General features: G+C 40.2%; 1 protein-coding gene across 1 annotated transcript in view; it reads right to left on the bottom strand.

The window, feature by feature from the left end:
• The window catches only part of UBL3 (ubiquitin like 3), a 48,861-nt gene that overhangs the window by 13,287 nt on the left and 22,653 nt on the right, over positions 1-12,921 (bottom strand). The window lies entirely within an intron of this gene.

Here is a 12,921-nt window from a genome sequence, read left to right as displayed (position 1 = left end):
TCCTCCTCAGTTACTAACATCTTTTTATTATTATTAAAAAAAAAAAAAACACAGTAAGTCTGTAAGATGACAAAGTCTACAACGAATAAACTGGAATCTACTGCAGCACCACCAAGATACCAGGTCACTCATTTACTATCTGCCACCACCATGGCCACTGCTATTCCCAGGACCTCAAAATCGCCACTTTGAAAATGTACTCATAATTATAAAATATCTCCTCAAGCAAAATGCTATATACACCTAACTCTGCATTCAACGGGATGTAACTGGATTTCACAGCAGATGGAGTAGAATCAGGTTCCATATTAGAAACTGTATTCTAACTGCTATGTACCCTATTATCTCAATTTGTAAAGTATTTCAAAAGATAAAAGAAAAATAAGTCTATATTTCAGGTGAAAAGCCCTTTCGATATGACCTGTGCGAATTTTTTGCTGCCTTTCCTAAATAAAATGAAATTATACCAAAGAACTTAATACAGGAAGAGGTCTGATGAAACAACACTGTTGGAAAGAAGTAATTTGATCCAGGAACCTTAAGTTCCATTAGAATAAAATTCAAGGAAGAATTTACAATAATGATTCAGTTGTAAGAAAGCACCACCTTCTTTCTTTCCCACAACAAATAAGTAATGAGTGACTGCTAAAGCAAGGAGCCTACCGTCTACATAATACGGTGTGAGTTTCAGTTCTCACACATACATAACTATTCAACACTGTCTCTTTATGTGTGAATATGGGTAAGTATCTATTTGCTCTGAACTTACAAGGAATCTTTTAATAGCTTCAAACTACTGCGGAAGGGCCCTTCAGCCATTAATGCCCAAGAAATTATGCCCTTCAAAATGGGTCAGCCACATGTCTGCTTCACTCAGAAAGAAATATAATTAAATCCAGGCTTCCTAAGAGGTATGCAAATGATAGGAACTTACTATTTCCTGGGATCAACTTTTAAGTTAAAAATTAATTTCTACTGAGCTTTTATTCAAGTTATAGTATTTTAAAATAACGAAGAAAATAGAAGAGGACTTAACCATTATTTTCCGCAAAGGTTACACTGACACATACTTTAAATTTTCCCTAATATCCCTCAGCAAGAAAATGGAAAAATAAATGATAGTGCATCCTCATCATGGAAGCTTCCTACAATCGTTAAATGACGTGAGACACAGACCTATATGACTTGATGTGGAAAGACATCCACAATGTATTAAACAAAAACTAATACACACACCTCCACCTCATAAATACATAATGCTAAGTGCATTCATGCTGCCAAGTTCTTGGCTTTTCCTATTTTAAACCTGATACAATCACTGTCACTAAAAAGCTCTTTCACATTTCAAAATCAACAGTCTGACAAATTTATGTCTGTCAAGATGATCAGAATGTTGAAAACTTTTGGCCTGTAGATGTGTCTGACACAGTTAATTTTTGTTTTAAACGTTTACAGGTGGACATGAACTTTTCAGTTTGACACATATACTCTCAATTTACTCACACTGGTCTGCTTTATACACTTATACCTGGATGGCCACAGAAATTAAGTTTATAATTCTTGGTACAGTTTGAAAGTGGCTTAGAGCTACAAATTGAGAAACAAAAGAGTAAATCTTGAAGCAATCATCCAAACATCTAGCCATATAGGTTGGTCAGTAGTTAATTGTTCTTATAGCACAGTTAGGATTTCCTCAGCGGGTAAAGAGGGCAATGCAGGAGACAAAGGAGATGTAGGTTTGATCCCTGGGTCAGGAAGATCCTCTGCAGAAGAAAATGACAACCCACTCCAGTGTTTTTGCCTGAAAACTCCCATGGACAGAGGAACCTGGTGGGCTACAGTCCATGGGGTCGCAAAGAGTTGAATACCACTGAATAACTAAGCAAGCAAAGTATAAGTAGAATCTATCATGCTCATTCAGATTAAATGTCAATTACAGCTCCTCTCAATAAACGTATAGCAGTCCCTACAAATGTGAGCTAGTTTCTTTAGAAAGATTAAGTATTAGTTATTTAAATACTTTTTAATGAAAGACCTTTTTTCTTCTTTGAAGCCAAGGTAAGTCAATTTATAAAATACCTTAAAAGAATCTCTGCTTGTGAGGTACTGGTATTCTCAACACATCAACAGTGGGTTACAAACAACACTCTTATTTACAGCTTAAAATGTGATACACTCATATACATACTCATCTAAAAAGAAAACTGTTCATCAGGACTCTGAATGACTTGGTAGGAGATGGAGTTCTTATCACAGAATAATATACCCAAGGGATGGCACTTAGACCATCCAAATGAATGATATATATTTTATAATTACTTTGGAGGCAAAACAAATCAAAACAAGACTATCAGTGAAGCAGAACTACCATGATCATTTCCTGTAAAGCCAATGGAAACAAAAGAAGCTCTTTCATGCATGTAATTTCAAGTTTGTCTGTTTAAGATTTTCGGTCAAATTGATTGTGATTCCTATTTGTTGGATAATATCAATTTGGAGAAATCTTATCTACAGCTTAATTCACTCAACAATTTATTTTGAGTAGGTCAGAATGGGAAAAAAATTAAGAGGAAAGAAAGAGGGGGAATGGAAGATGGGATTAACTGGAACAGCCTTTGGAAATAAAACAGGAGATTATGGAGATGGGCCATGCCCTCTGAAAGAAATATGACTGTTTTTCACAAAGATATCAATGCACTGATCAAAAGGGGAACTCTTGACTTCTCCGAGAGTCTCTGAGGAGCAGCGTGAGTTCCAGGGCACAGAGGGGAGGCCTCTGCCTGCGCCTTGGTGGGGCTCATTCCTGCCTGTTTTTGCTAAAGGACAGGTAAGTGGCCAGTGGGAAAGAGGTTAGACTTTCTTTGCAAATCACTTTTTTAAAGTTCTCAATTCATCTCAAGGGGATTATATAGAGTTAAAAAAAATAAGTCAATTCAAAAGATGACATGGTATATATGATTCCATTTATACAGTATTTTTGAAATTACTAAGTAAGAGATGGAGAGAAGTGGTGGCCGGGTTCTAGGAAGAGGGGAAGAGAGAGCACGGCTGTGTCTATAAAGGGACGTATAGGGATCCTCGGGGTGGAACTGAAATGCGTGCTGCTGGGTAAGTGGCCTGTAACTGCACAGAACTACATCGGCACAGACACTAATGAGGGCATGTGAACTGGAGAGCTCCGAATAAAGACTGTGGGTTTCATCAGTGTCCACTCCCTGAGGCTACCGAACTACTTATAAGATGCTAGCTATCATTAGGGAAAACTAGGTGAAGGCTGTATGGGATTTCCCTGTATTATTTCTTACTATCCCATGTAAATCCATAATTACCTCAAAAAGATTATTTTAAAAAGAGCTTGACTTCCTAAAAATGTATATGGTGGTATATGTTTGTCTTTACTTATCTTTCTTATTTTTATCTGAAGGTGAACAGTGCTTTTTAAAAAATAATTCTGTATCAAAATAGCTACTTCATCTAGAGTAAAAATACAAACTACCAGTGACTTAAGATATGAGGCTGAAAAGAGATAAGCGTATTTTTTTTTCTAGACCTATGGACTTAAATGGCATGTTTTGAATTTCTGTTAACTGTATGTTAAAGAAAAATGGAACGAAGGAGGAATATGTTCATGTTTCTACACAGGACTGATTAAAAACAAATTATTCAAATAACTGCGGTGCTTAGATATGATAATTACATAAACTTTCTTTTAGTTGTTCATTTATTCAGACATTTTCTGAAACTGATACAGTGCTTGGTGCCTGATTACAAAATATTTAACATGAAACTTGTGGAGATTTCATACCCTGGAAGCTAGGAGACATACAAACAACTGATTGTGGAGGAGGGGGTGGCTACAAAGTGCTCAACAAGTATTTGCTAAATGAATATAAAAGAGAAAAGAAAGCAGAACCTGTGAGCTGGAGATTCCAGGGCAGGGTGTGTAATGTACAGTGGCCAGAAGTAAAATCGCGACTACCCACACACCTAGTTGGTACTCAGTCTAGTGGACTCTGATGCTACCACCCACCTCTCAGAGTCCTGGGAATGAAAGGAGAGATGTTAGCAAGCGGGAGGCTGAGAGCTGAACCTAGGGCACCACCAGCAATACTCGCTGGGTGCCGCCCTGCTCAAGTGGCCCGTGGCCCAGGCAAACTCCTCAGCAAGGTCTCCATGATTATCCTCTGTCACCCCAACCCCTCTTGCCCCACCATGCCCCAGTCGCATGGACCTTCTTTCAGGGCCTCAAGCTGCCAAGCTCTCTGCCTCAAGGCCTGTATCCAGGTTGTTCCTCCTGGCTGAAATGCTCACTGCCCCACTCCAATCCACACACACTCTGGGCTCACATGCTTGAGGGGGATGGCATAAAAAAATTATCCTGCACCTAGTCACCCTGGATGAAGTGATAAAACTACATTTTCAACAAAGAGCAGGGAAGAATTTCAAAATATAACTGAAGAAGCCAAGAAAGCATTCCTACTTTTTTATTGGAATGAAGGAGTGCTCCTATTTGTGAAGAAGTTGTAAGGGATTCATGAAAACAGATTCTACCTTCTAAGAAAATACACCTGGATTTTTGTCTCTGAATTTACTTGTATTATGTACTCATAAACTAAGGTACACTGAGATTTGCTAAATGGGTTAAACCTATGGGATCTTTACCTTCTTTTTAACACTTAAAATGATGAAAATGATGTAGATTCCAATGTACATGAACTATTAAATCTGTAGCAGTAAAAACTCAATAAGAAAGAAAGTAAAGTCGCTCAGTCGTGCCCAACTCTTTGCGACCCCATGGATAGTAGCCTGCACCAAGCTCCTCCGTCCATGGGATTTTCAAGGCAAGAGTACTGGAGTGGGTTGCCATTTCCTTCTCCAGGGAATGTTCCCAACCCATGGATCAAACCCAGGTCTCTCACATTGTAGACAGACGCTTTACTGTCTGAGCCACCAACATCTACTCTGAAAAATAGGTAAAGGAGAGGTCCAAGAGTCCTCTAGCTTAAGTTCCCAAGTAAAATTATCAGGGAACACAAGCCCTGCAACAGACCACAGTGATAAAAGAAAAACAGTTGCCCTGAACAGGGAAAAAAAGAACAAGGCATTTTAAAAATCATCCTATTCTTTACAATATGTTTGTCAGTCAATTGATTATTCAAAAGTGATAGCCAGCTCTCCTGTCCAAGAAGAACTCATTCTGGGCAGCCGTGAAGACAACGATTGTCCCCGGCCGCCTGGATCCGCAAGCTTATTCAGCTCGCAGACGGCTCGCGTCGACCTGTGACTAGGGATCCCATCACTCAGTGGTGCCCCAGAGAGCCATGACCTCATGTGCTCCTGACAGTGAGGTTCTCATTTATAACTGGACGTCTCTGGAACACTCGTGAATTCTTACTTGAATATAATTGCTTTATTACTTATTATTTATTAAATTTTAAAGTCACAATAAATGGTTTTACTTAGGATTCGTGTGGCAAATTACTTTGCTGCAAAACTCCACAAAATGAGCAGAAAATGGAAAAGGCAAACATGATAAATGCGTCTACATCAGTACATAATGTTCAGTACAACTGCCAGTAAAACAGCACAGAAGTCTGCATCTATGCAGGACATGCCACCTGAGCTAAGAATGTCTATCGTTTTTTAACATAATCACGGAGTGCTCCTCATTAGGCGTGAATGCATCAAGGCTACTCATTCAGAAAAACACAAGACCTGTGTGTTACTGAAGTTGTTACTGAATATAAATCCAGCATCATCAAAACATTTAGCATTACAATACAGAAAGCAAATGCAATAGCAGCAGATGGCTTCAATTAGATTGTAAACTCAACGGCAGAAATCACAAAGCCTTGGATTGCAGGAGACCCTGGTTCAATTCCTGGGTCAGAAGATCCTCTGGAGAAGGGACAGGCTACCCACTCCAGTGTTCTTGGGCTTCCCTTGTGGCTCAGCTGGTAAAGAATCCGCCTGCAATGCAGGAGACCTGGGTTCGATTCCTGGGTTGGGAAGACCCCTGGAGAAGGGAAAGGCTACCCACTTCAATATTCTGGCCTGGAGAATTCCATGGACCGTATAGTCCATGAGGTTGCAAAGAGCTGGATACAACTGAGCGACTTTCACTTTTCTTTCTTTGGATTCCTTCTATGTCTTTACTTCCTTCTACTTCCTCCCACCATCAGCCAGTTTGTTTGTTTTTTGTTGTGTGTTTTTTTTACAGATTAGGTATCTGTGGCAGCATTACGTATTACACATCCTAATGAAGGCATGCTACAAGTACTGAACCAAATAATCATGCTCCCTAAAGTGCGTCAATAAAATCATCAGGGGGCCATTAGAGAGGAAGAGAAAGAGACCATGATCAGGACGTTGTCTCTAAGAAGCCATGGCAACACTGAAGAGGTAACCTGACAGTCCAAGTGCTTACTAACAATCCTTATTTCAAAGTTTCAAAGCCCTCTGAATGTCTACAATCGCTCTACACACTTTTCAGTCTTTAAACTGCTATTATTTTGGTAATTTAAATCGGAATGAGGTAACCTGAGCATATACAATTAGAAAATATGTGGAAAACAACAACTTCTAAGCAGTCTTGCTATGCTGCAGCACAGCTATTGTACAACACACCTGTGTATATGAATTACTTCTCAGATGAGAATTTAGCAAAGAGTTCACAACTCTGTAAGACTCAAACTGCTCATCAAACTACCATTCTGGTCATTTTTGTCGTGCTTGATGTTACTGATGGTGGTGACAACAAAAAGATTTACTGACTACTTAGCATGTGTCAGAAACTGTGCTAACTACTATTGTATAAAGCAGATAGTATCTTTATTTTCCAGATGAGCACACTGAGGCTTAACTGAGGTTAAGCATCTTGCCAGAGTTAAGATTACTGCACAGCCGGAGGCTGGTTATCAGCCTGACCGCTCACCGCTCATCCCGGACACCGTGCCAGCACGTCACTGTTCTGGGAGCTAGGTTTGCTACTTGTAACACAACTACTACCGACATGTTTCATACTGCAGAGTTCACAAAATTATATAAAGTCTCTGGATACTCACACCACCCTCATTTTCTCACCTACCCAAGGTCACGTGCCTGGTGGCTAGACAAGGGCTTACATCCAGAGAATACCCTAACTACTCAGAATCTACTTTAAAGCTCAAATGAGACAGTATGTGAAAGTATTCTGTAAACTCTGAAACTTTCTGCAAAAATATAAAATAGCATATTATTATCCATGTTCCCTGATTAGGGAGGAAATGATTGTATTCAATGATCTCTAGAGTTCCATTTAGATGTAAAACTGCAAGTTAGAGGAGTTTTTAAGTTTTCCTTTGCCATTAGAAGCTAATTTTAAAAAACAGATTCCCACCAGAGGACTATTAACATTTTTTACACAGTATGATGACGCTCTACAAAATTTTTCTTTTTCTCAAAATAATGTTAAGAATCTCTCCATGATATTAACCACGCATTCAGCCGAAAAAAAAAAAAAATAGTACCTACTATGCACAAACTGGGTATGAAAAGAAGCAAACGGACAAAAGATCACCTGAGAGAAAGTGCCATGAAACAACCAAGACTCTGGAACAGGGAGCTTCAGGGGGGCTTCACTGAAGGCCTAGCTGAGGACCTAAAACAGGAGCTGGAGATGCCAAGAGTGGGCAGCATGACACTCCAGGCAGTGGCCCAGCGCGTATGAGGACTTCAAGGAACAAGGAAGAACCTGACAAGTGCAGGGAACTGCACTAGCGACCGAGGAAGGGTGGCACAGATGAGGCTGAGGAGCTCGCAGGGGCTGGATCCGCTCACACAGCCTGGGAGGCGTCTGAGTGTTCACCGCGAACTGTGAGACATTTAAAAGTTTTAAACAGCGAGGCTCACGATTCAAATTCCACTGAAGAGCCCTTTGACTGCTGTACGGAAAAAGCGGCTGATGAGATAAGATGAGAGCCCAGACTGAACACCAAAGAAAAGTTAACACTTTCAAAGCAAATCAAGAGCTGGTAAAGGAAACTGAGAGGGGGGAGCTAAGAAGACAAACGAAAAAGCTGTGCATGTGGGGCCACGCAAGCCAGGAGAACAAAGTGTAAAGGGAAGACCAGGTGCGCTCCTATTTTAAGTTCTGCTGAGAGGCCAAGTACAATGAAGACAGAAAAGCATTTTCTGGATTTATATCCTAGAGATCACTAATGACCTAGAACAGTTCCGGGGCATGCAGCCCATTCTGTGCACAACCTTTGTAAATATTTAATGACTACTTAATTTCCCACTAAGTGAAAATACAGCCATTTTTTCCTATAAAAGAGTTTCCTACATAGGAATTATTTTTTAATTCAATTAAAGAACATGATTTACCTTATTTGAACTAACATTGCTTATAATACAAACTAGGAGGGAGAACTCTCAACACAGGAAAGGAGCTGCAGAAAGGACACACAGGGACACAGGGCCCCTCTGTCTCAAAGGCTGGTTCCTGCGCTGGTGCTGCGTGTGCCCTCACCACTAAGACTGATGAGTTGCCAGCCTCCACAATCAGGGCCTGTCGGGCCACTCAAAACGCCAGCACCATGCATGCCTGGGCCCTTGACAACTCCAGTCAGTGGGACAGAGGTTACAGTACCTGGGAAGGAAGGCCCTTCTCAAATAAATCACTGCTCAGGAAAAGCCTTTTGCCTTTCCATCTTTTCACCACCTGGAACATAAGGTGATGTCCGGAGTTACCTTTAGACCACCAGACAGAAATCCACAGGCTACAGAGAGAAGAGCAGAGAGACAGGAGGAGCCTGGTCCCTTGAGAGCAGCCTCAGGCCACTGCACTAACCCTACATGGTCACCATCCAGATTTCTTGCTGCAGGAAGCATGTAAACCCCTCACTTTTTTTTATGCCACTAAGTACAATTCTGCAGTGACGTAACAGTTAAACACAATGCTAAGAGATTCATACAATGTTCATTTCTTTCCTTCCTCACAAAGAGTGTAAGAAGCAACCTTTAACACAAGAGGACATCAGAACTATAGCAAACTTCATTGCACTAGGAGTGGCCACGTATCTAGTTCCGACCAATGAGGTACACGGAAGACTGTCACAGGTGGCCCAATGGTAAAGAATCCACCCACCAATGCAGCCAATTCAAGTTTAAGCCCTAGGTTGGGAAGATTCCCTGGAGATGTAAATGTCAACCCACTCCAGTACTCTTGCCTGGGAAACCCCATGGTCAGAGAAGCCTGGTGGGCTACAGCCCATGGAGTTGCAAAGAGTCAGACATGACTGAGTGACTAATTCTTTCTTGCTTTAGAAAAATTATGAATTAAAACACCCAAAACCTGGGAAATGTTTTGCCTAATTCTTTATACAAAATTGACCCTGCTTTTTGAAAACTGACCCTTACGAAACTGTATTTGTTTCAATATGGAAATGGTATAAAAATTAGTCTATCCTTCCATTAATTAATGTTGAGCAAATAAATATTTGTAAAATACTACTATTAGTTCCCAAGCTACATGAACTGACCCAACCCAGGGCAAAACTAAACAGCAACTGAAATGTCAATCCAGGGTAACCCAGCACTACAGCAGAAACCCTGTGCCATCCGTCACACAGAGCCAACAAGCACCAACATAGACTTACAGGCCCGAGCACAGCAGCCTAGAAGGAGGCTCTATCCTACACTGAGAGGTCAGGGGAGTTCATATGGTGGAGAGTGGATAGGGGAAGCACGTCTTAAATACACCTGCTTCAAACTTCGGAGATCCTCTCATTTGGACACTACAGAGCCATAAATGCACATACTTTGAGAAATCATCATGAATTGCCAATCTGCCATGGATCAAAGGAATCAAGGATATTAACGTTAAAATTACTTTACCAAGTTAGAAATTTCCTGAATAAATTTGGGAGGCCCAGAAACCAAGGAATATATTTAACCCACTGCAATAAAAACATCTTCATTTTATTCTCAGTTTTCTGAATACTATTTAATCCCCAAATATGTACTACCTTCTCAACTCAGAACACCAAAACAAAAATTCAGACGACATTACTGGCATTTTGTGGAAAATCTCAGGAAGTTGTGCTTCCTGAATTGCACAGAGATCTAAGTTTACTAGGTGAGTTCCATACCAGGGCAAACAACTGGCTTTATCATTCACAAGCTGATTAAATAATTCTAATCCACAGAGAGAAGCACTCAGCGGAAGATGTCTGAAAAACTCGCTTAAGGCAATAGGGGAAATCCATATAGTCCTTCTTAACTTTATTTTCTGGGACCAACTCGTGAACAGTTGCGTGATCCATATATGTCTAAGGGAGATAAGCTTATCGTCTTTGAATATACATCAAGTAACCAGTCTCTGCAGGGCGCCATTATAAATATCCTTTATCAAACAACGATGCCTTTAGGATCTATTAGGTAGATGCTCAGCGACATTTCCCCCCAAACTTTCAGGATGCTTGCTAGGAATTCTGCCACTTTTTAGGATTTTTTTTAAGCCAGCAGACTCTCTGAATTAGAAGACATAATCTAGAGTTCCCTGGTGGCCTAGTGGTTAGAATTCTAGGCTTTCACTGTCATGGCTGTGGGTTCAATCGCTGGTTGGGGAACTGAGATCCCACAAGCCACGTGATGCAGCCAAAAGAATTTAAAAAATAAAGAAAAAAATCGATTAAGTAAAACACTAGGAATGAAAGCATTTTGTTAACTTTATGAAAAGCACTCCATAAGTATACTGCAATTTTATCAGTATTATTTATGTCAATGTTAGTTATTATGTTACTATGTATAGAGTTCCTTCTTTCCCTCAGTTAAAGCACTGAAGGTATTGAAGAAACTAATTATGAAATACAATCACGGAATTTAGGGAATTTACTTTTAGAACCAACCAACAGTAAAGAGATTTTATCACGGAAGTTGCTTGTGGTGGCTATCCAGAGAGCTTCTCTCTTGCTATAGGCTGAGATAATCAGTTTTAAACTGTGTCTAAAATAAGAGCAACTATGCTATCAAAGCTGACCTCTGGAAATCTTATAACCAAACTCAATTTGGTTATAAAATTTGCTGTTTGGAGGCCTTCATTGTATTTTCTTGGTCTTAGCTAAACTCTACACAGCAGAGATAGAGACAGCGGTCTATTGCTGTATAGACCGCTATACAGACAGGTAAATTAGGGGTTATCTATCCCATGCTGTGTTATATCCTGATTCGAGATACAGAACACAAACTGTATTAGGGGCATGTAATCCTCAAGAGCAAGGCAATACCATGGCAATGCTGCTATGTTATGTCCTCTTTATCCCTGAACATTTTGTTCTGCTGCTGCTGCTAAGTCACGTCAGTCTTGTCCGACTCTGTGCGACCCCATAGACGGCAGCCCACCAGGCTCTGCCGTCCCTGGGATTCTCCAGGCAAGAACACTGGAGTGGGTTGCCATTTCCTTCTCCATTGCGTGAAAGTGAAAAGTGAAAGTGAAGTCGCTCAGTCGCGACCGACTCGTGGCGACCCCATGGACTGTAGCCCACCAGGCTCCTCCATCCATGGGATTTTCTAGGCAAGAGTACTGGAGTGGCTTGCCATTGCCTTCTCCACATTTTGTTCTGAGGGCTGTTCAATTCCTAGCTACAGTGCAAAATGCTAAACCACTTCAATTTTTAAAATCAGACGTAGAAGGTGGATATACAAATTTGTCTGTTTTATTCTTTCTAGAATAAAAGAACAAAAGCATTTTCTAGTTTAGAGTTTGAATGTCAATGTGGGGAAAGGCTACTACTAAACAGCTCAGTATACTATAATGTTAAGAATAAAAGTATAAATTACAATAAATAAATTTCAGTTCCTCTGTTTTATTCTATCTCCTGTTTGACAGATTTGTAGAGGCAGCAGAAACTCTGAATTTTTAAAAACCTGATTTAAGTAATTCAGGCTTGCTTTTGCGATTTACGTTTCAGTCCCCTACCCACCCTTGGGGGTGGGGGTATGTTTTGAGAAGGACAGTTTCAGTAATGGTAATAAGAGACTGGGTCTCTCAGGGGAGGAACAGGGAAAGGGCCATAAACGAAATTGTTTAAATGTATTAGAAAGGACAGGGTTTCCAGAGGCTTTTGATATTTTAATGTAAACCTATGATCCAACTCTACAAGCAGAAAGTAATCATAGGAGAAAAAACATCTCCAAACCAACAGAAGATCATCAGGTTTGTTAAAAGGGATATTCAAGTGCAAATCCACAGGTACGGATAAACTTGCACACGGGGCCAATCCCTACTCAGATCTAGAACTAGGTGAGGGTTTTGAGACAAGAGCAGGTAGCTGGGTGAATGGCAACCAAATGCCTTCTCTGTAAGCCAGGGATGCCAGTGAAACTTGGATTCAGAGTTTTAAAACTTCTGCTTTTATTCAGTTCAAGGATTATAGAAAAATAACTTCTAGTGTGAACTGTTTGCAAATGTTTATTTTTAGCTCTCCATTCACCCTTAACTGCATAAAGGATCGAAAAACAAAAGGCGGCAACAGCAGCAAAACAAAACTAAAAAATAAGAAAACAGCCATACTTTACCTCCAGCTCAGATACCCTCACAAACTTCCTAATTCATAATGAAGTCTAAATTTAGACAAAGGAAAAAAGATTCTACCCTATACATCCTCTTCAGTCAGGAAGAGAAAGTTAATAGTATCTGAGAACCACAGGAATTCAGAGACACTTAACATCAATTATTTAAATAACTACTAACCTATCACAGAGCAAAGGAAAAAAGAGAACCAACCGCTTAGTTCACTGACCAGAGGTACAAGCACAATCTTCTTCCCTTTCCTTGCAATAAAAAAGGAAGATCGCAACCTAATGATTTCCCACATTAACACCAATCAATCAACTGAAATATATTTCTCTGTCCAAGAACTATTTTTACATCTTTAGGCA

This window comes from Bos taurus, chromosome 12 (assembly GCF_002263795.3).
Source record: "Bos taurus isolate L1 Dominette 01449 registration number 42190680 breed Hereford chromosome 12, ARS-UCD2.0, whole genome shotgun sequence".
Classification (NCBI taxonomy): Eukaryota; Metazoa; Chordata; class Mammalia; order Artiodactyla; family Bovidae; genus Bos; species Bos taurus.
This window is presented reverse-complemented; position numbering and strand designations above follow the sequence as displayed.